The 22,194-nt window shown below is 36.9% G+C and overlaps 1 protein-coding gene across 2 annotated transcripts in view; it reads left to right on the forward strand.

Moving 5' to 3' along the window:
* The first annotated feature begins 632 nt into the window (after positions 1-632).
* Positions 633-22,194, forward strand: part of esrrga (estrogen-related receptor gamma a) — a 180,580-nt gene continuing 159,018 nt past the window's right edge. Inside the window, exons 1-2 of one of the 2 annotated variants that reach the window (XM_051868895.1) lie at positions 633-731; positions 3,874-3,995. The gene's annotated coding sequence lies outside the window, so the exon portion shown is untranslated. Of the gene's footprint in view, positions 732-3,873; positions 3,996-4,319; positions 4,798-22,194 lie in introns of those variants that run through there. The other variant, XM_051868897.1, reaches the window with a different exon arrangement.

A 22,194-nucleotide genomic window follows, 5' to 3' on the forward strand; every position in this document is an offset into this window, starting at 1 on the left:
TAGCATTTTTTCTGTGTGTATGAGGATAGAGATATGATATGACATGTATTTCACTATCCTGAAGATTATAAAATAATGCACTTGCAGATTTTGCACAATGACATTTTCGCATTTCTGACATGTCATCTTTCTTTTTTCTATACTATACAGCATGCAAAATGGCCAAATGGATGCCTGAATATGCAGTTTTCATGATACACTAGAGATGTACAATAGCCTGATGATGACCGTACTCACCTGCTGAAATTCTAAAGTGTGCAGGTTTGCTATCCCATAATGACAGAGAACCAGGGGAAAAAGCCTTAGTACTGCATTGAAACTACAGGTAATCAGATGGAGTGTCAGGAATTATTAACTTTCAGTTAGGAATAGTATATATCGACTGTTTTGAATGCTAGAGGACTGTTACACTGCCATAATAGGGGATTAAAAACAAACTTTTGAAAAAAATTGCCATCAAAAGGCGTGAGTAGGCTCAGCCTGAGATACATTTTTGGAATATTTTCTTTTCTATTGCACTTCAATGCCACATCTGTATGTATTTGTAACAATTTATAGAAATATTGACCAGAATATTTCCATAGGACCCCTATTTGCAGAATGAAAACGTCCCGTTAGAGGCAGTGGACGCACGAATGTGAGTGTACGCTGCAGCTGATTGGACAGGAGTTTTAAAAAGCAGGCGCTGTCACTTTAAGAAGCAGTTCTTACCTGGACACCCGCCACACAAGGTAACCGACGCTTTATATCTTCAACACGCCTACATTTACGTACATAAAGCTTTTAATCACCCACTTCTGCTTCAAAATGATATACGGTTGCCATAAAAAGCATGTAGCACCTTCACATGATCAGTTTCACCCTCGTTTTAGTTTCATTTCGGTGTCGAGCGAGATTCCGAAATGAATAAATTCACCCACAACATCAACTCGAGAAAGTCAGAGAGATGATGTTGAGAACGAAGTGCGCGTGTATCAGATGGATGCGATTTTAAGATAGTCACACCGTCCCTGTATTCGTAACTTTAGCCCCTGCCGATGGAAATAATGCGCAGTGCTTTAGCGAGTGGAGCGCTTGTCCTTGAAATGTTTAGTAACATTGAGATGGGGACAGACAGCGACGCGGCCGCCATGAGATCGATTCATTCCGTAAGCTTGAGAAATTGCTCAATTCTGTTGCAGAGCGACGTTTCTACCGAGCACATGGTAGTGTGTCAGGCGAAAAGCACGCTGGATGTGTTATTGTATTTGATGGGACACCCACCAGGATATAACGTGAGCTGAGAGCTGCAGTTTCAGCCAATATAAATCAGCAACACATCTCTAGCTGCTTTGATGCCACATATGCCCTTGTTGAGCTTTGTTTATTTGCAAAGGAGCCTGATCCCAATTCACAAACAGCCTCAAAATGTGCCATAGCACTATACCTTTAAGGTACTGTATTTTACAGAGCCCTCATTGGACCATGTAGGAATATTTATGAATTTATTTTTGTCGTATTTTTTTGTGTATATGATTGCATAATCTGCACTGTGCTTATAAACTCCTTACAGATTTGTAAACTGTACCCTCAGTTTTTCCATTTGTATTCGTAAACTGCACCCACCCACTGATTTGTAGACAGTACCTTCAGTCTAGAAATATGTGTACTATCAGTAGCCTAACTACAAAAAAAGATTATTTTTCCAACATGGTAACTAACTATTTTATGTTTTGTTAAATTGTTGATGAATTTGTGCAATCCCTTTTTATATGAACATTTTCATATGATATGCTCACTGAGTGTTAGGTTTGGGGTGGAGCTTTGTATGCAAATCATACAAATACGAAAATGTATGCCAATTTGTGAAATACAGTAGGTTAGTTGAACTTGGGTTGGTTTTTCACACAGCAAAAGCTTTTCTGCCTGGTTTAGGGTTGCACTGGGCTTATCTATATATTATCTATATATTATTGTTACGTTCCTACTTATAATCTAGGGTATGGTAGGAATGAACAATAAAAAGTTAGGGGAGAGCTTGATGTTCCTGTCTCCAGACCCAGAGTCACAGCAAAACGTACAATTATATTTTAACCTGAATTTCGCCATGAAAATAGCAACCCAGGCTCATTAGAAAAACGTGCCTTTAGCGACAATTCTGTAAAATTATATCATGCATGTTTTGCAACAATTTCAAAGTGAAATTTCCACTAGTGCTAAATAGATGTTCAGTTTTAATCCAGAACAGATGAACTTGAACCTGGCAACATCTTATTACATTGGTTGATGTATGAATTCTTGAGGCAGTTTGGAAATAAAATGTCCGTTGAGTTGCGTATGAGTATGCTAATAATCTACCACCTACACTAAACCCTAAACTGAACTCAGTGTTAACAAAAGCAAACGTGAAATAAAAACCCGTTTTCTAAATATAAACGATGCCATTTTAGCATGCTTCTACAAGCTTGTTTATCATGACTCCTGTTTCACGGGACTCGTACCCAATGTTGCAAATGCAATGTTGTACCAGGTGAGCAGGTTTACTGCGACAGAAAAGCCATGCATAGTATTGTGGAAGGAACTGTGCCAAAATAAGTCTTGATTAATCAATAATTTGCCCCTGTAATGATAATTTGAGTGAAAAGGAATACTAGTTGTTGGTGTTTTAGTGCCATTAGTGTTCATTTCAGCTGGAAATTGCAGTAAATTGTATGCATAGGTATTTTTCCAATGAGATTTTGTTGGAAAATAGCCATAGAAACTGACATGGCGATAAGAAACAAAACAAACTTGCCCTCAAGTCATTCTTCTGTTCTCTTTTCCATACTGTCATGAGTCTTATGGACTACTATTATGTATGTTTTCCAAGTATTCTGATGCCATACAGTCATGTGAGAAACAGTGAAATTTAAGTTGATACTCTACGATAGCTCGCAAATCACTTTCATGTTTGCAGATTTTCAAACTTGCCATGTTAAAGGGTTAGTTCACGCAAAAAATGAAAATTCTGTCATTAATTACTCACCCTCATGTCGTTCCAAACCCTTAAGACTTTCACTCACCTTCGTAACACAAATGAAGATCTTTTTGATGAAATCTGAGAGCTTTCTGTCCCTTCATAGACTGACTATGCAACTGAGACTTTGACGCTTCCAGTAGTTCATAAAGAGATCGTAAAACTAATCCATATGAATTTAGTGGTTTACTCCAAATTTTCTGAAGAGACTCGATCGCTTTATATGATAAACAGATTGAATTTAGGCTTTTATTCACATATAAACATTGATCAGCGAACATAAACAGAAGCTCACCCAAACCTGCTTGACCTGTGAGAACAAACCTCTTGTGAAAATACAAACGTGCTGCGTAACACACGAGAATGAACCTCATTGGTTCTTGCACGTCATGCGAAACATGCTTGAGCTTGTGTTGGTTTACAACAATTGATGTGTGAGTTGATGAATGTTTTTGTGAATAAAAGCCTAAACTTAATCTGTTCATCATATATAGCGATTGTTTCTCTTCAGAAAATTTTGGACTAAACCGCTCGATTCATACGGATTAGTTTTACGATCTCTTTATGAACTCTTTGAAGCATCAAATTTTCAGTTGCGTAGGCAGTCTATGGAGGGACAGAAAGCTCTTAGATTTCATCAAAAAGATCTTCATTTGTGTTCTGAAGATGAACAAAAGTCTAAGGGTGAGTAATTAATGGCAGAATTTTCGTTTTTGGGTGAACTAACCCTTTAAGATGCACTGAACCAGTTTTAAAAGTAGTGTACTTTCAGCATTGTTTCTTATTTACAAGATATGTCGAAGTTTAAATCAAATTTTAAACTCTATGGCAAAAGATTTTTAGTGAGTAACATGCTGACTTTTCTGTCCTTTTTGTAGCTTGAGCCTGCTAACTGTATGATATCGTTGTATGGAAAAGAGCAGCGTGAACATGCATCAGAACGTCTCCTTTTGTGTTCTACACAAGAAATATAGTCATACAGGTTTGCAACAACATGAGGGTGAGTAAATAATGACAGAATTATTATCCCTTTTAATGTTATTTAGTGCAATGATTTTTCTCTAAATGCGTTGTTGCACATTATATAGCAATACATTGAAATACTGCTCAAACATAGTCAGGTGTCATCCTGTGCTGCAGTTTTATTCGAGAGTTACTGTCTCCGCTCAAATCCTGCATTGTGAAATGAGCAGGAAGCGCTCAAGAGTATTTCCAGAAATGTGAACCCTCTTGAAATAGCTGTTTGTTTGTTTGTTTATAGAAGTCTGGTTTTGGGGAGGTTGAACAATCAACATTTTTCACATGAGACAGGCATACATCAGGGACCACAGATCCCAGAGGCTCCCGGCTGATGACAGTTAGCCCCCTAGTCCGGAGATCCAGGCTCCCACTTCCTTGAAACGTGATGCTTCTGCTTTTCAGTAAAGCGGCTCTTTTCTGCCGGCTTGCAATAGGAGCTCAGCCGGCGCTGTGTACTTGTACACAAGCGAGAGGGAACGAGCCGGTCAGCTTGCCCAGCAGCCTCTTCTCTCTCTCTCTCTCTTCTTCTCTCGCTCTCTCTCTTTCCTCCCTCCTCTTTCTAACCCTCACTTGCCAAGCTAGGGTCCTGCTTAATGATTTTGAGAGAAACACACAGCCCCTGATTCAGGCTAGCTGAGGGAAAGCAAGCAGGCTTTTTTTGTGTGTGTTTGTGGTCGCTGCACTGGGAAAGGGGAGGAAAAGCGAGAGGCAGCCGGCGGGCGGACGTCCTTGTCCTTGAAAAACTGCACCAGAGAACTCTTTGAGGGAAGCCAGGATCCAGCGTAAGTAAGGCACACCTCTGACGGGGAGGGACAGAGGGGTGCATGGGAGACCTGCTGCTCTGTGTTGACCCGCCAGGCTGGACTGAGCCACGGTGGTTCTGGATATGTGGCGCTTGGTTCTTTAAATGCTTAATGCTTTTGACAGGGGATTAGGTGAAACATAAAATGCCTTATGTCTCCGAAAAAGCCTGCCAAACTTTGTTCTGTGAAGCTTACGCTCGGTTGTAGTACAAAGCCGGGTAATCTGTTTTTCTGCGAACTGAAGCATACTGTCACAACATTGTAGTCTGTAATGATTTAGTTGTTTTATTTTGTGTTATAATAGGACAGATGACACTGGGTTACATTGGTGCAAGGACTACCTGCTTGTAGGCCATGATTTCATTTGTACACAATGGAAGTATCGCTTAAGATTATGCTTCTTTCACATCATGGCAGTGATTTTGCAGACACAATACAAAACATGCAAATGAGCGCTTGTTTCAATCCCACTGTATTTATGTAGAGCATGAGGGATCTCGTCGTAGCTCTGTGACTGCTCTGCTAGCCAATCCAGGTCAGCCAGTCAATATTTCCCACATACTTGCAATACTGAAAATTTGACACCAGCTAAAGAGGCTTTTCTGATCATGTTAGTACTTACGTTGTACAACCAGACATGCTTGGATGAATTTTATTTATTTATTTATTTATTTTGGGATAAACTCGCACCCTGTTTTGCTGTGTATGCATCACTCCCTAATTGATACCCGAAGCTTTCTGAATGTGGATCGTCTATTAATATACACACCAGTGATGCCTGCCACAGCTCTGCCGCATGTTTGCAAATGAAAACTACTGATCCGCTGTCTTGTCATTTCTCTATGTTGTCTAGTAGTGGCTCTACTTGTGAACATCAAAAATAGATGGCAGTGAATAAAAATCAGTGTCGTCAAGCAAATGTAGAGGTATTTGCTTGTGATGCACAATATATCGGTACCATATTGGTTATAGTTCGTAAATTCATTAATATTGGTCGATTTTATTTATTTATTTTTTTAAATTGTTTATGCTCAATTCTGCTATTTGTACATTTATATTACCTTTGCCATCATCTAATGCTCACTTGAAATTAATCTTTATTAATAAAGAATACATTTAACTGTTAAATTAATTTTAACAAATGTCAAAATAAATATCACATTTTTATACTGTACATTATAATGTTGTGATGTGTAAATTCACCTGTAGTGTTTAAAATGATTTGGTTTGAGTTTTTACTGTTAAACAAAATAAAGAATTTTATTATCAGCCATTTATGGGGTATCGGCCATAACATAACATCGGTTTATCTGTAGTGTGTATCGAAATAAATAAATATTTATCCAGCAAGGATTTAAATTTGATTAAAGGCGACAGTAAAGGTTTATTTCATTGTTACAAAAAATATATTTCAAGTAAATGCTGTTCTTTAGAACTTTCTATTTATCAAAGAATCCTAAAAAAAGTATTTTTTTTAGCAAAAATATTAAGCAGCACAACTGATAATAACAAGAAATGTTTCTTGAGCATCAAATAAGCATATTAGAATGATTTCTAAAGGATCATGTGACACTGAAGACTGGAACTGAAAATTCATCTTTGCCATCATAAATGACATTTTAAAATATTTTAAAATAAATAGATAATTGTAATAAAGTAAAAGATAAAAAATAATATTTTTTACAATATTACTGTTTTTACTTTATTTTTGATCAAGTAACACAGCCTTGGTTAGCATAGACACATTTCAAACTTCTGAATGGTAATTAACAATATATATACAATTATTTTAATATGGTTTTAATATGGTTTTAAGTTTATATACTGAATATCTCTGTTCCTGTAAAAGATCTATTTACTGCTAATCCCCGGTTTGCTTTGCAGTGCAAAAGGCCTCTGAAATCCTGTAGACTTTGAGCAAAGATGATCTTCTGATTAGTATTCCACTGTCATAATGTATCCGTCAAGTTTACAAGCTCACCCTCTTCCCAATGTATTCTGGGGCATGGTACACAGCATGTCGCTTTAGTTCAGCAGGATTTGACTCTGGAGTTGCCAGAGTAGCCTATGCATTAATTTCTGAATGCTGAGGTCTTTTGATTTCCTGTGAAGTTGGGGATCCACATAACATGCGGTTACATATGTGTCAATTCATTATCTTGAAAAGAGGTATTTAGATTGTTAATCCTGAGGATTAACAGTCTGAATTAAGAAATGTGTATTACCTCGCACCCACTACCATGAACGCTTTGGCTGAGATAATCCTGTCCAAGTTACTGAGTATATGGAGTTGATTATTTTATTTTATAAAGAGGTTAGTTCCAATCCTTGATTTTGATTGGTTAGTATCTGTGTTTTATTCATGATAAAGCACGGCTATGATCGCTTCACCCAACGGTTCTGTCTATCACTGCAACACCCTTAGCAACCATCCTGAGCAACATAAACAATCACTACAGTTTCATTTATTATGCATTTCAGCAAAATTAACTGTTTATTATTTATGTATTGAATTATGAGTGACCCCTGCTGGCGTTATGTTGAGTCATTGAGGCCACGCCCTTTCCGCTGTCAAAGAGTATTCTCATATGGGAGATATGTTGACGTTTGCACGTGTCTGTGTGGAAACCCACAGTTTCCGAAGTGTGAATATTACTGTATTTAATAAATTTCTGTTTCAGGTGTGGTACTGTATGTCCATCAATTTACACTGTAGTGACTCTTGCAAAATCGTGCTAAAAAACGCAAAACATATTTTCTCATACTGAGAGATAAGCAGATGTATGTGTGTGAGAAAATTATATAAATGATACAGCGGATAAGAACAGTTCCTATTCTCTGTTTTTATTTGAGCTCCATAAGATGAGGAATGATACACCTAGGAACATTGTCTTGCCATTTACTGTCACTGTCAGGAGCTACTTTTTAGCAGAAGGATAGCAGTTAATGAATTTACTTTAAAAAAAGTAACATTAATATATACATTTTTGGTTTTAATACTAGTATTGTCAGTGGCGTAGCAAGTCAGCCCCGGGCCCATATGCAAAAAAATGTTTACGGGCCCCCCTTGGTTTCACGGGGTGGGGTGCTTTAATATGAATAAGATATTATCACTTTAAAACATGCAGACAAAAATGGTAAAAACATTTCTAAGAATGACAATAACAGCACTACAGTACTATACGCGCTCCTCCATCATTATGACTTTGCATTGCGGATCTGATGAAAATGACAGAAAAGCGAGTGATTTTTAGTACATTTAACATAGATAGGCTATGGCAAGTTATTGACAACATTATTTCTATTATACTTCATTTTTCTTAACATATGTACACGGGTTCTGTCTTGCGCACATACGCGCGTGCAAGCCTTTGAAACTATTTGGCTGCAGAAAGACGTGTTCGACGGACTTTTGTTTTCAAGCCCTCAATTCACTCTCGCATGGGCTGTTGTACAGTACACAAAAACTGGGCTGCACGCGGACGGGGAGTGCGGACGTCCGCAAACCCTCCTGATGATGGAAATTACGCGATGCGGATGCCCGAAGTATACTTTGGGGTTAAGACCGTAATAGCGGGCCCCCAATCTGCCCGGGCCCATATGCACATGCATACCCTGCATGCCCAGACGCTACGCCACTGAGTATTGTGTTAACCATTTTATAAAAGCAATAAGGTACGGCTGAGTCACGGCTGAAGGGGTTGCAGAGACGCCCTTCAGCTGTGACTTATTCACAATACAGCATGGCCTCTCGTACCTTATTGCTTTTATAAAACGGTTTAAGTATTAAAACCAAAAATGTATATATTATTGTTACTTTTATAAAAAAAATAGCTACAAATCGGTTCCTTATTTTTTTTTATGTGTGAGAAGTGCAGACATATGGTGGTGACCTTTTTTTACTATAATAATAATATTTTTTTTTCTCTTTTTTTTTTCAATATGTGAGATGTGCAGATATACAGTGGTGACATTTTTAGCTGTAATAATAATAATTATTATTATTATTATGTTTAATGTGTGATGTGAGAGATATTGTGGTGATCTTTTCTTGTTTTTGCCCAAATTAATATTTATTTGTTTACATTTAGTTTGACGCTTTAGGACGTTTTTGCCTCTAAATTATCAAGGAAGGCATTTTTAGCTCTGAGTTTGTTGTGTTGCTAAGGTGTGATGGTGTTTGTAACATTCAGCCTTGTGAGAGGCCAGTTTGAAATGTGGCTTCCTGGAGGAAATTAATCTTCTATGGTTTATTAGTGGAGGCCACACTCTGAAGTATCCTTCACCTTTTGAATAATTAACAAGCAAGCTAAACAATGTGGTAGATAGATGCCATAAATCTGAAGGCCGTGGAGGAATACTCCTGGTCCAGCATTCATAAAGAGTCTGAAGCGATCTAAACAACGGTGAAATGAGATGAATTAATTGCGTTGTTGCTTTTGGCATCTGCAGTCTTAACGTTACTTGTAAAAAAAGACCCATCAGTCTGGTCAGCCCCTTTCCATATTCTCTCTCCTCATCCTTGGTGGATGGCTCCAGTGTTTTCTTTAAGACTAAGAGCTTTGTGTTAAAGCTACTCTCAAATTCTCGACAGATCGATACCTATAGATCCTCTAATTGGAAGCCATTAGTTATGGGGTTTATAAAGCTAGTAATTATTGTGTGTAATCTTGCAGAAAATTAAATTTGGAGTTGTGTACAGTGTATTGGAGAGAAGATTTTTTTTTTCTGCTGCATTTACTATCTGTCAGGTGTTGCACGGTCCTACTTTTTCATGTGCAGAGCCAACTTTAGTCTTTCTAGCATAATATACTGCATTTATATGGAAAAGCTGAATAAGAGGAAGCCGTTTCGGGACTAGGTTTTATGAAAGAATGAGTAAAGTGAGGTCGAGTTGTATTCTTTTGAGAAAACAAAATACAAATAGGAAGTTCAAAAGAACAGCACTTATTTGAAATAGATTTTTTTTGTACAATGTACTATTGTCACTTTTTTTTTTTTTATCAATTTAATGCATCCTTGCTGAATAAAAGTATTAATTTCTTTCAAAAACAAAATCATGCTGACCCCAAATATTTAAGGGTATATACTGAGTAATACTACTGTAGACACCTAATAATAAAATGTATAATAATTGTATTTTGGTCTGTATGACACTATTCTGATATGATTCTGATTCTGGTTATGTCATGGACTTGCATATGGAATTACCCAAAAATACTTTTTATACTCTTTTATGCAGTTGTAGTACTCATAACATGCATATATTCAGTACATTGTTCACAGTACAGTTCATTGTCTGTTTGGGAGTTAACAGCGATAAAGTGAATATCTGAATATAAAGTTGTTGCAGTGGATGAGATGATGACAGTGCCTAAGGCAAACACACACACTTGTTAAAAATGGAGGAAAACTAGAACTGCTACATGAGTGTAATTCTGGTGGTGCTTTAATTGTACTTGTTAGTTATTATGTGTGGCTATTTGTCAGATTAATTGAAATAAATTGGTGAAAACCCTGGAGCTTTTTAAGTTGTCTAAATCACCCTAAATTCTTTTGAAGTTTAGGTTTAAGAATTCCCAATGTAATCATGATTTACAGTTTGTTTTGTTATGGCAAGTAGAGTAAATTCAAAATGAATCAATGTTTAATTCAAGGATATTGTGTCATGAATATTATCTCTCAATGCATAGACCCAGAGAGATGTGTGTAATCAAAAAACATCTCAATGATTAAGAAAATAGCAGCAAGAGACCGCTTTGAAAGTGGTGCACAATTGCAATGCAACAATAGGATCAAATGATATTGTGTCTTTAACATTCTGGTCATGTTGTTCACAGGTCTAGATTTAGAACTGGACCACTAACAGAAAGCATTGCACCTGGTACAGTGTGCCTGCATGACCACCTCTTTTAAAATAGCTCTTGTTTTTTTTTCTGCGTGTGTGTGTGTGTTCAGGAGCATTTCCTATAAAAGTTAGGTCCGTTAGCTTAGCTTTGCGCATGGTATTTTCCGCGTAAACTAACCAGGGTGATATGCAAAGCAGCTTTTGTTTAGCTGTGTAAATGAAAATTGCTAATCAATTTTACCCCTTATTTCATGGCCTGTGGTTTCTGCCCCACCCCCACCAGCTGGTTAATCATGCACAAGCTGAACACTTCATTACCCAGGACATGTTTGCCCCTTAGCGCTTTCTCGCTAGTAAATTAGTTCTTTCTATTTATACAGGTAAGGCAGGTCAGAGGTCTCCGGGTTGCGAAAGGTAAAGGGATGAAATTAATATAGCGCCAAGCTCTTCTGGCTGAGAGCCTCCCAGAAGAAAAGCCCTCCAACTTAAACAGTTTCATAAGGAGAAATGAATTGGCACTGTAGGAGTGCGGCTCTTTTTGTTCTAGCCTCAGATTGGTCCTGCTGTGTTCTTTCTGTGCTGCACTGCGTGTCCTTTGAAGCCATGAGCTCAAATCTTGGAAGCCTGTTTCCTACCCAGTGCCTGTCCTATCTACCTCCGCACCTTCGTCCAGGTTGTTTTTGCGGTTTCATCACGTTTCTTTTGTAGCTGCATTGAAGTGATTCACTATTTTGCTCTCCCTGCGAAGAGTACTTGTGAAAATTGAGGGATGACCCCAGAGATTTGAGAGAGCAGTGTTTTATCTTCATGTAATCCCAGAGTAACAGTGTGTCATCTGTATGACGAAGCTAGTCAAAGTCCAGGGGGCTTCATCTGAGCTTTATAGGGGATGAGGCGAAACCGATCCGTTTCACAGGTGTTCTGGACTGAGGTATGCTTCTTTTAGGTTTTGTTGACCTTGTCGAGTAATGGTCACTTTTGATGTTCTTGCAACCTACTTAGTAAATGGGTAATTCTCCTTATGCCCCAAAACCATCCTATGGACAGAGACTCTATCTATATATGAAGAGTTTGGTTCCTATAACTCCATTTTGATTAATTTGAGTAAAAAGGTGTTTTCTTTACCAAGAAAGTGGCAAGAAGAAAACCACTATTTTCTGTTTCAAACTTTCACATAGCATCTTTTTGGTTATAAAAACATTAAAAATTAAAATCTACATTTTGATTTTAAAAGGTTTATTATAAAAACGGATAATTTTTTTTTTTTCCCAAAATGCAATAAATCCATGACACGTTTTGTTTTTCAAAATGCAATTAATCCATCAATATAAAAGTTATTTTTCATATTGAAAATACACAACAAAGTAAGTTGATTCACTATGTCTCCGTTTGTCATTACCGATTAAAGAGTATCTGGCGCCACCGCACGGTTAAAATAAACACATTTACCGAGTACATTGGTATTAAAAACGGCTTTTAAAAACTGTCCTTGATTCAGTTTTGGGGACCGTGTCAGAAGTTTGATGCTGTCGTGGAACAAGCAACAGCTTGACCGAGTGCCTCATCTTCTTAATCTCCTCACGTAAATGATTACATTTCGATGACTTGCGTTTCTTCCCCACTGCAGAAACCACCGCAGGTTTATCAATGCCGTCAAAATTATTAATTTTTCTGTTTTTGTTGATCACAAAGTAGATAAGGAAAACTAGGATGCCGGGTGTATTCAGGGTACCGCCATTACTGTTTACAGTGCGTGGAATGGTGCGTTGTGATTGGTTGAGCGGATATATCGCATTCTGCAGAGAAAGGAGACTGGCATTTGTCACGTTTTGGAAAGAAAAGGAGAAAACATGACAGAATAACGCGACGGATATCGCATTTTGCGCAAAATTAATAAATGACTTTTCAATACTGACCAGATACAATACTGATTGTGGCGGAAACTAAATAAAAAAAAAAAAAAAAAGGCATTTATCATGTTTTGGAACCAAACTCTTCATATATGTGTGTGTGTGTGTGTGTGTGTAACGATATTGATACACTGATATACCACCCGCTGTACCGCGGTACTCTCATGGTGCCCCCCGCCCCCTGCTGCCCTGGCCCGTTGTTGAGGTTGACCTCACTTTACCTTATGTCACAAAACTACTTTTTCTTCCTTAATATTTGATTAAATAGTAATTAGGGGTGTAGCGGTACAGGTATTCATCCCGTGAATTTCTGTATTTTCGGTACGTGTCTTATGTGTACACGACGAATGCAGCATTGTAGCCTTACTGCCATTAACCACCAATAAGCGAAATAAGCTCCGTGTTTTGTTGCTTTCGAAAAGAAACAAAGTGTAATTTTTCAAATTCTGTCCATTTTATCTTGAAATTCAAACATAAAATGCTGTTTTGACACTCTTTAATATGGTGTGATAGATCACTGTATAGGCGTCTCTTCCTCTTTAATACTAGTTACAGAATAAACATGAATAAACATCTCAAGGTATGTTGAAAGATACAATACAACTTACTGAAAAGTATCATCTTGTGTAATCGTTCAATCAGTGATTCAGCGGCGGAAAGACATAAATAAAACAGTTTGTAAACCATATGTTACGTAACATTTACCTCAGGCAAGTCATTCAGTGTGTTAGTTGGTCAGAGAAGTTAACTCTTCCTCTTTCGAGGAACGAAAGTACACTGCTGTGAAGGAAAGGAAGGTGCATGGGACGAAATGTGGCAGCGGCACAACAATCATTTTATGTTGATTATGTTGTTGTCATAATCGTTGGAAGCCAAAATCGAAATCGAAAAATCAATTACGATTAATCGCACAGCCCTACATAATGGTGTGTTTATTAATGAAAATATGTTCTGTTTTTTATTTACATTTCATATCACATATTTCATATATTAGGCCTACGAAGCTAAAAATGGTCAAATTAATTTTTTTTTTTTTTTTTTTTAGGTTACTAGCTTAGCATAGTGCTAGCTGTTTAAGAAAAGCTTTTTATTAGCTAGAGCAATATACTGTATCATATTAGCTTGCTATTTTTGATCAGGCTTTGAGGAAGAGGGGACAGGATTCTTGTGACTCTTGTTTTCAGTCCTGCTCATGTGCGTGTGCCGCATAGCTCCAACCCTGCTAAACACACCTTAACCAGCTAATTAGGGGTCTTCAGGGTTACTGGCCCTTCATTTGAATAACTGCTTCCCTACTATATAGCAGGTGAAAAACAGTGCATGAAAATAGTAGTAGGTCTGAATTCTTAGTCTTCATAAAACAGTAGGCAAAAGAACGATTTTGGCTCTGCAAAGAACCTTTCAGTAAACAGTTCCTAAAAGAACCTTTTTTTTTTTTTTCTTGGGGTGAAGAGCATTTTGATAATCTATAGAAGAGATTTTAAAGGTTCTTCATGGAACCATAGATGCCAAGAAAGAAGAGTGCAGGGGCAGGATAGGACACCCCTGGCCTATGCAAGTTTTATCACCATTTCCACATCTGTAACTACACCATCAAGCTTCTTAAGAGAAGCAGATTGCTTTGAGGTTAGAGCAGCCCCCTGGTTCCTCATCAGAGAAGTGGACCACAGCACTGCGCTCTTGACCCAGTGCAGTTATAAGAAGTCTGGCTTGATGAGCCCATCAGCTGCTTAGGAAATTTTCTCATGAGGTCCCTCAATCTGGCTTTCTTCATCATCTGTCCCCCTAAAAATATGACCAATGCCGCCTTCTTACCCTGATCCTTCGGCATCTGATTTCATCCCGAAGGCCTATTTTTAATCGCGGGTGCAGTGCAAAGACATTCCTCCATTAATTCATTAAATGACCCAGCTGTGCCTTGCTGTGTCATATTTTCCTTTGGCCCTCTTGCTATGTACCACCGAGGATAGGGCCCAGTTCCATGCTGTTGATTCGTTCCTGGCCGCAAGTCTTTGGATCACATCACAACTTGAGTATTTTCATTGAAACAAGAGCACCCTCATCGCGTGTATTTACATATAAATATACTCTTGCAGTGCATGGACAGATGGCTAAAAACAGGGCGTTGGGCGGGGGAGTCATGCCTTTTTCCAGTCCGTTCTGAGGTTACTAATGTTTACATCCAATAATAGATAATACGCTCATCTTATCGCATTTGGGAGCTGCGACGTGCATGCGATGCTCTTCAGGCTTTGCAATGGAAAGTCAGCGTTTCAATTACTTGTGCCAAAGATTTAGATGAGCTTGTCCCAAACTAGAGGAGGTAATTCAGCCTTGATGCATGGATGCCAGTAGCTGCCAGTGCTCCTGGAAAAAGGCAAATAAAAGATTAATAAAAGACTTGCAGGTTTTTTTTTTCTTTTTTTGTGTTTTCTTCATTGTTGATGTTGTGAAACATAGATGGCTCCTGCCAGAACGGTTAGCATCTAGCTGACCTGAATTCTTTTGCTTATAACAGCCTTGGGTCAGATGACCCTTTCATGCTAGCGCAACATCCCAGCATGATTCATGTTGAAATATGAATAAGGCTATAGGCACAGGGGTGAATTTGGTGCCAAGGGATGGCGGTGACTTCACCATGTGTTGTGTAGATTGATGAAGTCGAGTGACAAGACATTTCAAAAAGTTGTATTTGTACAGAGGGACAGAAGGAGCTTATCTACACATGGCTAATTTTTAATATACTGCTATTTCCATTTGCTGTTATGTCAGGAGAATTTAGTGTAATCATGTTTAGTTTTTGAAATGTAAACCAAACTAAATTGAAGGGTGGTGGAAACTAGTTTCTCTAGTTTATTCGCAGGTTCACCATTAATGAAATGGAGAATGGACATTTAAAAAATCTTAGACACCCATAAGTGGATAGTGAACATACATACATACATACATACATACTTTACTTACTTAATTTATTATTATTTTTTAAATGTATTTATTTTAGCACAAAGTTATTCAAAGTACACCTTTATTGATGTGGTATGTATATATAGTATTACAATAGCAACAATAACTGAAGTGTAATTATGGATATTATGGATAAATTTGTGTATCACTCACTGCTAGAGTTTACTACTTTCTACTCCACATAGTACTTCAGATTATATCCAATTAGAAATATGCCAAAATAAAGCATACAACAGGGAAAAGGGAATGATTTTAGACATTGAAACAGAAGTAGAGCACATGTGCAGCAGTCTCCAAACAGGTTTCTGTGGCCCCAGTGCCATAGATAAGACAGCGGAGTGCAGCGCGAGCACCACAGCTTCCCGAGTGACATCAGCCGCTCTGTGATCTGGCACACTTTCATTCGGTAACAGATTAAAAAGCCTCTTGGTGAGCCCCAACTCTGGAGCGCTCTCTCTCTCTCTCTCTCTCTCTCTTTCTCTCTCTCTCTCTCTCTCTCTCTCTCTCTCTTTCCATCAGGCAGAAAGAGGGTGAGGGAAACGAGTGAATCAGAGTGATACTGGAGCTCTGTGTGCTTGAGGCTGTCCCTAACTGCATCTCTCTCACTATCTCTCTCTCTCACTATTCATCTTTCACATATACAGCACACCATCACACTCCTTAGTTCACAGCAAGGGTATAAGATGGGGAAAAAATACAGAGGCAAGCTGGGGACCAAACTTTTTTGTGTATGCACGTGGTGTTGGAGACGGAAAGCTGCTAATCCATCGCGCTGGCCGAATGGAAAGGGCAGACATATTTATAGCAAACTGAATCACTCGCCTCACAAATGCACAACAAGCTTTGGCTGTGATATTTCAGCTCTACAGTGCAAATACAGCAAAGCTCATGCAAACTAGACTTAAGACACTGGATTCTGCAACTCTTTTCAGTGCAGAGTTGCTCTAGGGAAACAGGTGGTGTAGATATGAAGCATATGAGCCTTGTTTATTCACCCTCAGATGTTATTTTACCTGTTCTCTCAGTTGTGAAGACAAATTAGATTATGTTTTCTGAGACATCAGTAATTTTTTAGATTGACTCAATACGTATCTGAATATTGTTAAATGAAGTACAAGTTGAAGGCTATTGTGTTTCCTTATTAACTATAAAGCCTAATAGAGTTTTGTAGTAAAGGTCTTTCCAATGTGAACTTGGTACATCGGATCACCTCTGACCTTTTCTGACTGTCTCCAATGGCAGGTGTGAGAATTTATAAAATATATAATATTCTCATATACTGCCAAAAGCTTTTTATACCCAGATTTACCCAGAATTCATGCACTTGTGCATCATTTTTCATCATTTTTTTCATGTATACAGTGTACATAATAGTTTGAGGTCATAAATACATATACAGTCAAAAAAGTAGGGCCCTATGATTTCCGGGTTGGAACCGCGGAATCCAGTCATAAAAACGGAATTTAGTATATAACGCGGAATGTTATGAATGAATTAAAAGGTCAGTACACTTGAAATCAAATCACAATATAGACTAGTGTCCGTGAATATTAAATATGAATCCTGCATGCCTGTGTGCCTCTGAAATGAATGACGCGGAAGCGCGGTTTCATTTACCTCACATACACACACACTGAAGCACGTGCGACGCTCACATTGTTTTCATCCTATGTCGCCTCACTCTATGAGGAAATGAACACACGAAATTCATCTCCAGAGCCGCTCTGAAAATCACTTCATCAGCATTTAAACTGCTCTGTTTGAAAAAGCTATCGTCATAAACACAGAGAAACTCAAAGCTCTAGGCAACCCGTCAAAATAAAAGTTTGATTTAACTTGACAGAAACATATTAGTGTTGTACAGTAGAATTTAGCTAAATTAATTTAATAATAAATTATTCAAACTATATTTTTAAGGAATAATCTCAGTTTTTCTTTCATGTTTTAATTTTAACTGTAAAGCTCTGTTGTGCAGCACATTGTTTGACCAAAGTTTAATTTCATGATTAAAAAATAAATAAAATGGTATGCGCTCATTTGATTGCCTAAAAAATTAAAATACGCAACAGAATTTCTGAAAAAACAAAACATTTCATAAACATGCATTTTTTAATTAATAAATGTTGTTGTTTTTAAGAATTCAATTAATTAGAGATGCTTTTTGATTATTAAAATGTAATTAAACCATTAAAATGGAATTCAGAAAAGTTAAAACAGAAAACAGAATTTGGTAAAAAATAAAACACAATTTGAGGGGAAAGAATAAAACGTAAATCATAGGGCCCTACAAAAATGTAATTTTTTTGTTAAACTTTTAATGTTTTGTTGGTAAATTGGATGTTTCATTATTTTAATTAATTAGACATGCTTTTTGATTACTAAAATTCAATTTAACCATTAGAATGGAGTCCAAAAAAATTAAACTGAAAAAAAAAAAACTAGAATCCAGAAAAATTAAAATGGAAAAAAAGCAATTTGGGAAAAAGTAAAACTGATTTCATAGGGCCCTAAAAAAGTAATATTGCTGAATATCATTACAATTTAAAATAACTGTCTTATATTTAAATATTTTAATTTCTTTTTGAAAATGGTTAGTGTGGAAGTGTTTTGCAGTTATTCATTGATGAATGCAAAGAATCCACTCGAGTTAAAATAATGAACAAGTGCCCATTTTGTCTGAATTGCCATGTGAGTTCTGTATGAAAACTAATAATAAGTTGAATCTTTAAATATGTCGTAATTTTACATCTTGCAATCCTCCAGCTTTCTTGACACCATCCGATCAGTATGAACCGGAATAGCCGTGTATCACTATTCTTAATGATAACTGTCACTACATCTGGTCTATTCCAGTGTGAGGTGTGGACCGGTGTTGGTCAGAACGAGTCTGTACTATTTAAAGGTTTGAAGGTCGCTGCTTTCTAATCGTCACAGCAAATGTGTGTGTTGGAAGTACACCTGCATTATATACAGTATATGCATTTATGTGTGTGTGTATCCTGCAGTGGCATTAGTCAGAAGAGGTATTTTGGGAGTGCAAACTGTTGGCTCGCAGTTTGAGCCCTGTCAGCATGACATTTTCATGAATCATGTTGTTTCACTGAGATGTATGACTCTCCCTTTTTCCCTTGCTCTTTGACTTTTCATTTCTTTGTTTTCTCTCTTTACCCCCCTCTCTTTCTCACTCTCTCTCTGTGAGGTTAAGGACAAAGTTGTAAGATGAGTGTAACCCCATCTCTACCTCTTCATGGTCTTCCTGCCATCCAACAGTTGTGCAATTATTTTTTTTTTTTTTTTTTTTTTTTTATCAAATAAACTACATAAAATTGCATTAATAATCCACTTGAATCAAAAAAGAGCCCGCTCAATTTGAAATAAGATGTATGTTCTGCGTGCAAAACAAAGTTCAAACCTGTATGATCTACTTTCATCTGCACACAAAAAAAGATTTTGATGCATATTTTTGTTTTTGTTTCTGTTTTTGTCCATACAATCTAGTGTTGTCAAAAGTACCAACTTCGATACCAAGTCTGTACTGAAATTTTTAAAATGTGATGCTTTGAGCGCTGTTGAGCGGATTCATAAGCACCTCTGATTGGCCATTGTGTTCACGCACTCAACATATACACCTGCTTTAAAACGCTCCCATGTGTATCTGTGTAAGCGCTCAGTGAAGAGCGTCATTGATGTCCATTTACTACATGTTTTTGAAGCGTTGATCATTGTAGCCAATTCCAGACATATCTGGTGAGTGCGTGAGCACAATGGTCAATCAGAGGTGTTTACGAATCCGCTCAACAGCGCTCAAAGCATCACATTTTTAAATTTCAGTACCGACCTGATACCGAAGTCAGTACTTTTGACAACACTAATACAGTCTAACCTGGACACCACTGACTTTAATTGTATGGACATAGACATTTTCCAAAATATCATGTTATGTTCCAGCCACTGAAGAATAACATGAGGTATGACATGAGGGTGATTAAATGATTAAAAAAAACTTTATTTTGGGTGAACTCTCCCTTTAAATGAAATGTAACCAATAAGAACAGTACAATCTTCCTCTTACCATTTTATTGTTGGATGGGTAACAAATGTGTGTGAATTATCTTTAAATTCCCATGATGGAGCAGCCAGCATGAGGGTGTCAGTAATGTTCAGTAGTGAAGATGCTTATCTTGTAGTTGTGATGACTCTGTTGATTCCATGTGAAAGACTAGAGATTTTCTCATGTCTCTGGTTTGCTTTCTGTGTGATAGTCTGCCATTGACAGGATTTAGTTCTCCGAATCTCTTGGGGGAACGTTACTTTTTATACTGCACTGCTCTAATGCAGACGATTTGGGTATTTTTGCACACGTTGTAAGTTTTGCAAACGGTGAGTCATTTGGCAGATGTCTCTTGCGATGGAACATGATGATACATAAGGCAAAGATTACCCTAGAGCCCCAAAGGAACACTGTCATTTTCTGCCACCACTGTCCTGAAAAGAGATGCTCCAGCTCTCTCTCCCACTTTCTCTCTGTCTCCTGCCCGCTGAAATCTCTCTCACATCAGCAGTAGTGCAGGGAAAGCAGAAATGCTTACGTCCAGCTTTCTTTGGCTCCCTTCCCTTTGCCATTTTCCTACACAATAGGGCCGGGGACTGTCTCCACCTGAGATGATCTGGGAGATAGATGGTGAAGCAGGCAGGAAGAGCTCTGACGTAATACATCATTATGCAGACTCTGATCATCCCTATAAAGTTTGGCCATTAAATATGCCTGATTTGCAAATTAATTGTTCTTTTGAACTGATTGTTATTGATTTGTTTGGGCCACTTTGCAAAGCAAATCGAATTGATTGTTTTGTAAATCACTGAATTACCTCCCTGTCTTTTTCTGAGAGTAAAACATCAGTGGTGGTTGACATTGGTGGTTGAAAACATAAATGGCATTCTCTATAATATTATCAAAAGCATGGTGACAAACAGCAGTATTAAACCAAATTTTTTTTAAATAAATAAAAATAAGGATGCACAATGTATTGGTACCATATTGGTTATCATATCATCCGATATCATTTTTTTTTTTTTTTTTTTTTTAAACATTTATTTTAAATATATTGTTATCAGACAATTTTTATCATTTCTACCATGCAAACTATTTTTTTAAGTTTGAGGGGCCGTTTACACAACACCGTTTTCAACTAAAAATGGTAAACTTTTTATGCGTTTTGGCCATTCATTTGCACAACTGCATTTTGGCGGCCTGAAAACGCAAAGTTTTGAAAACAGGTTTTAAAGTGCAATTTTTTTGTCATTATCACCTCCTACAAAAAAAGCTAATTTGTGAAAACTGTGATGTCATGTGCAGTCTATTGGCACATAGAGTTTGTTTACAAAGTGAAATCACCAACTACTGGCCTGGCATGCATAATACAGCATTTTTAGTTGTTCTATTGGATCGGATCTGATCGTTTTGATAATGTCGTCATCGTATGTGAAAAAGACAAAAGAAAAACGTTGCCGTTTTTAGTACATCATTGTCATGTAAACGTACCTTTAGTAGGTTTTGTTTTCATTTGTTTTAACAAATTAGTAAAGATTTATTAGACAGAATTTTAAATTAGTGCATCCCTTCAAAAGATGTGTGCATGGTGACTTCTGGAAACTTTTTTGAATGATGACTCGATCTAGGGATGCATGATATTAAAATTCTTGCTGATGCCAATAAGCTGTTAGTTAGTGTCATGTTATGGCTGTATATGTATATTGATACAAGGCCTATATTTTTGATATATATATATATATATATATAATATTTTATTTTTTATTTTTTTTTGATGAATAGATTAAAAAGTATTTCAAGTTTTATTTTAAATGCTACAAATTAGTTTTGGTATCACAGCATTAGTGTTGTCACGGTAACAAAATTCCAGTAGTTGGTACCAATACCATAAAAATTTTACGGTTCTCGGTACCAATTTCGGTACCACAGCAAAATCTGTTGTAACTATTTTATATAGCCTATTTTAAAAGCATATTAAATATGGTAATCATACATATAAAAATTTGGAGCGTTTTTGTGTCAATGAAATAAAGGCTCAATGAAATAAATTTTGAAAAAATAAATAAATAAATAAATAATATATATATATATATAATATATATATATATAATAAATATTATATATATATAATATATATATATATATATATATATATATATATATTCTCAAACATCCATTTTGTAACAGACGTGCGTGTATATTTTAGCTATTCCTTCAGTGAAACAACACACTACAGCCTGTAAAACTATTAAATAAATAACGGTAAATAATGGTAACCTAAATAATAAGAAAGTTAAATATTATTTAAAAAAAAAAAAAAACATTTGTTTTTTATTTCTACACAAAGATGCGTCATAGCCTACTGCTCTGTGCTTTGAGAGGGATGTGAGACACGAGCAGGAAAGAGACCATTTTGCTTTAATATTATCTTCATTTTATCTCTTAATGTTACAAGAAACTGACACTTGTTGTAAAAGGTCTGAAGAGCGAGTTTTATCTTCACACATTCAGGCTATATTTGACTTAGCGCTGACAGGATAAGTGAAAGTAAAAATCACCAGCGTGTGTGAAACACGCTATACAAATAAACTTGACGCACCTTA

Source organism: Ctenopharyngodon idella, chromosome 17, assembly GCF_019924925.1.
Source record: "Ctenopharyngodon idella isolate HZGC_01 chromosome 17, HZGC01, whole genome shotgun sequence".
Lineage (NCBI taxonomy): Eukaryota > Metazoa > Chordata > Actinopteri > Cypriniformes > Xenocyprididae > Ctenopharyngodon > Ctenopharyngodon idella.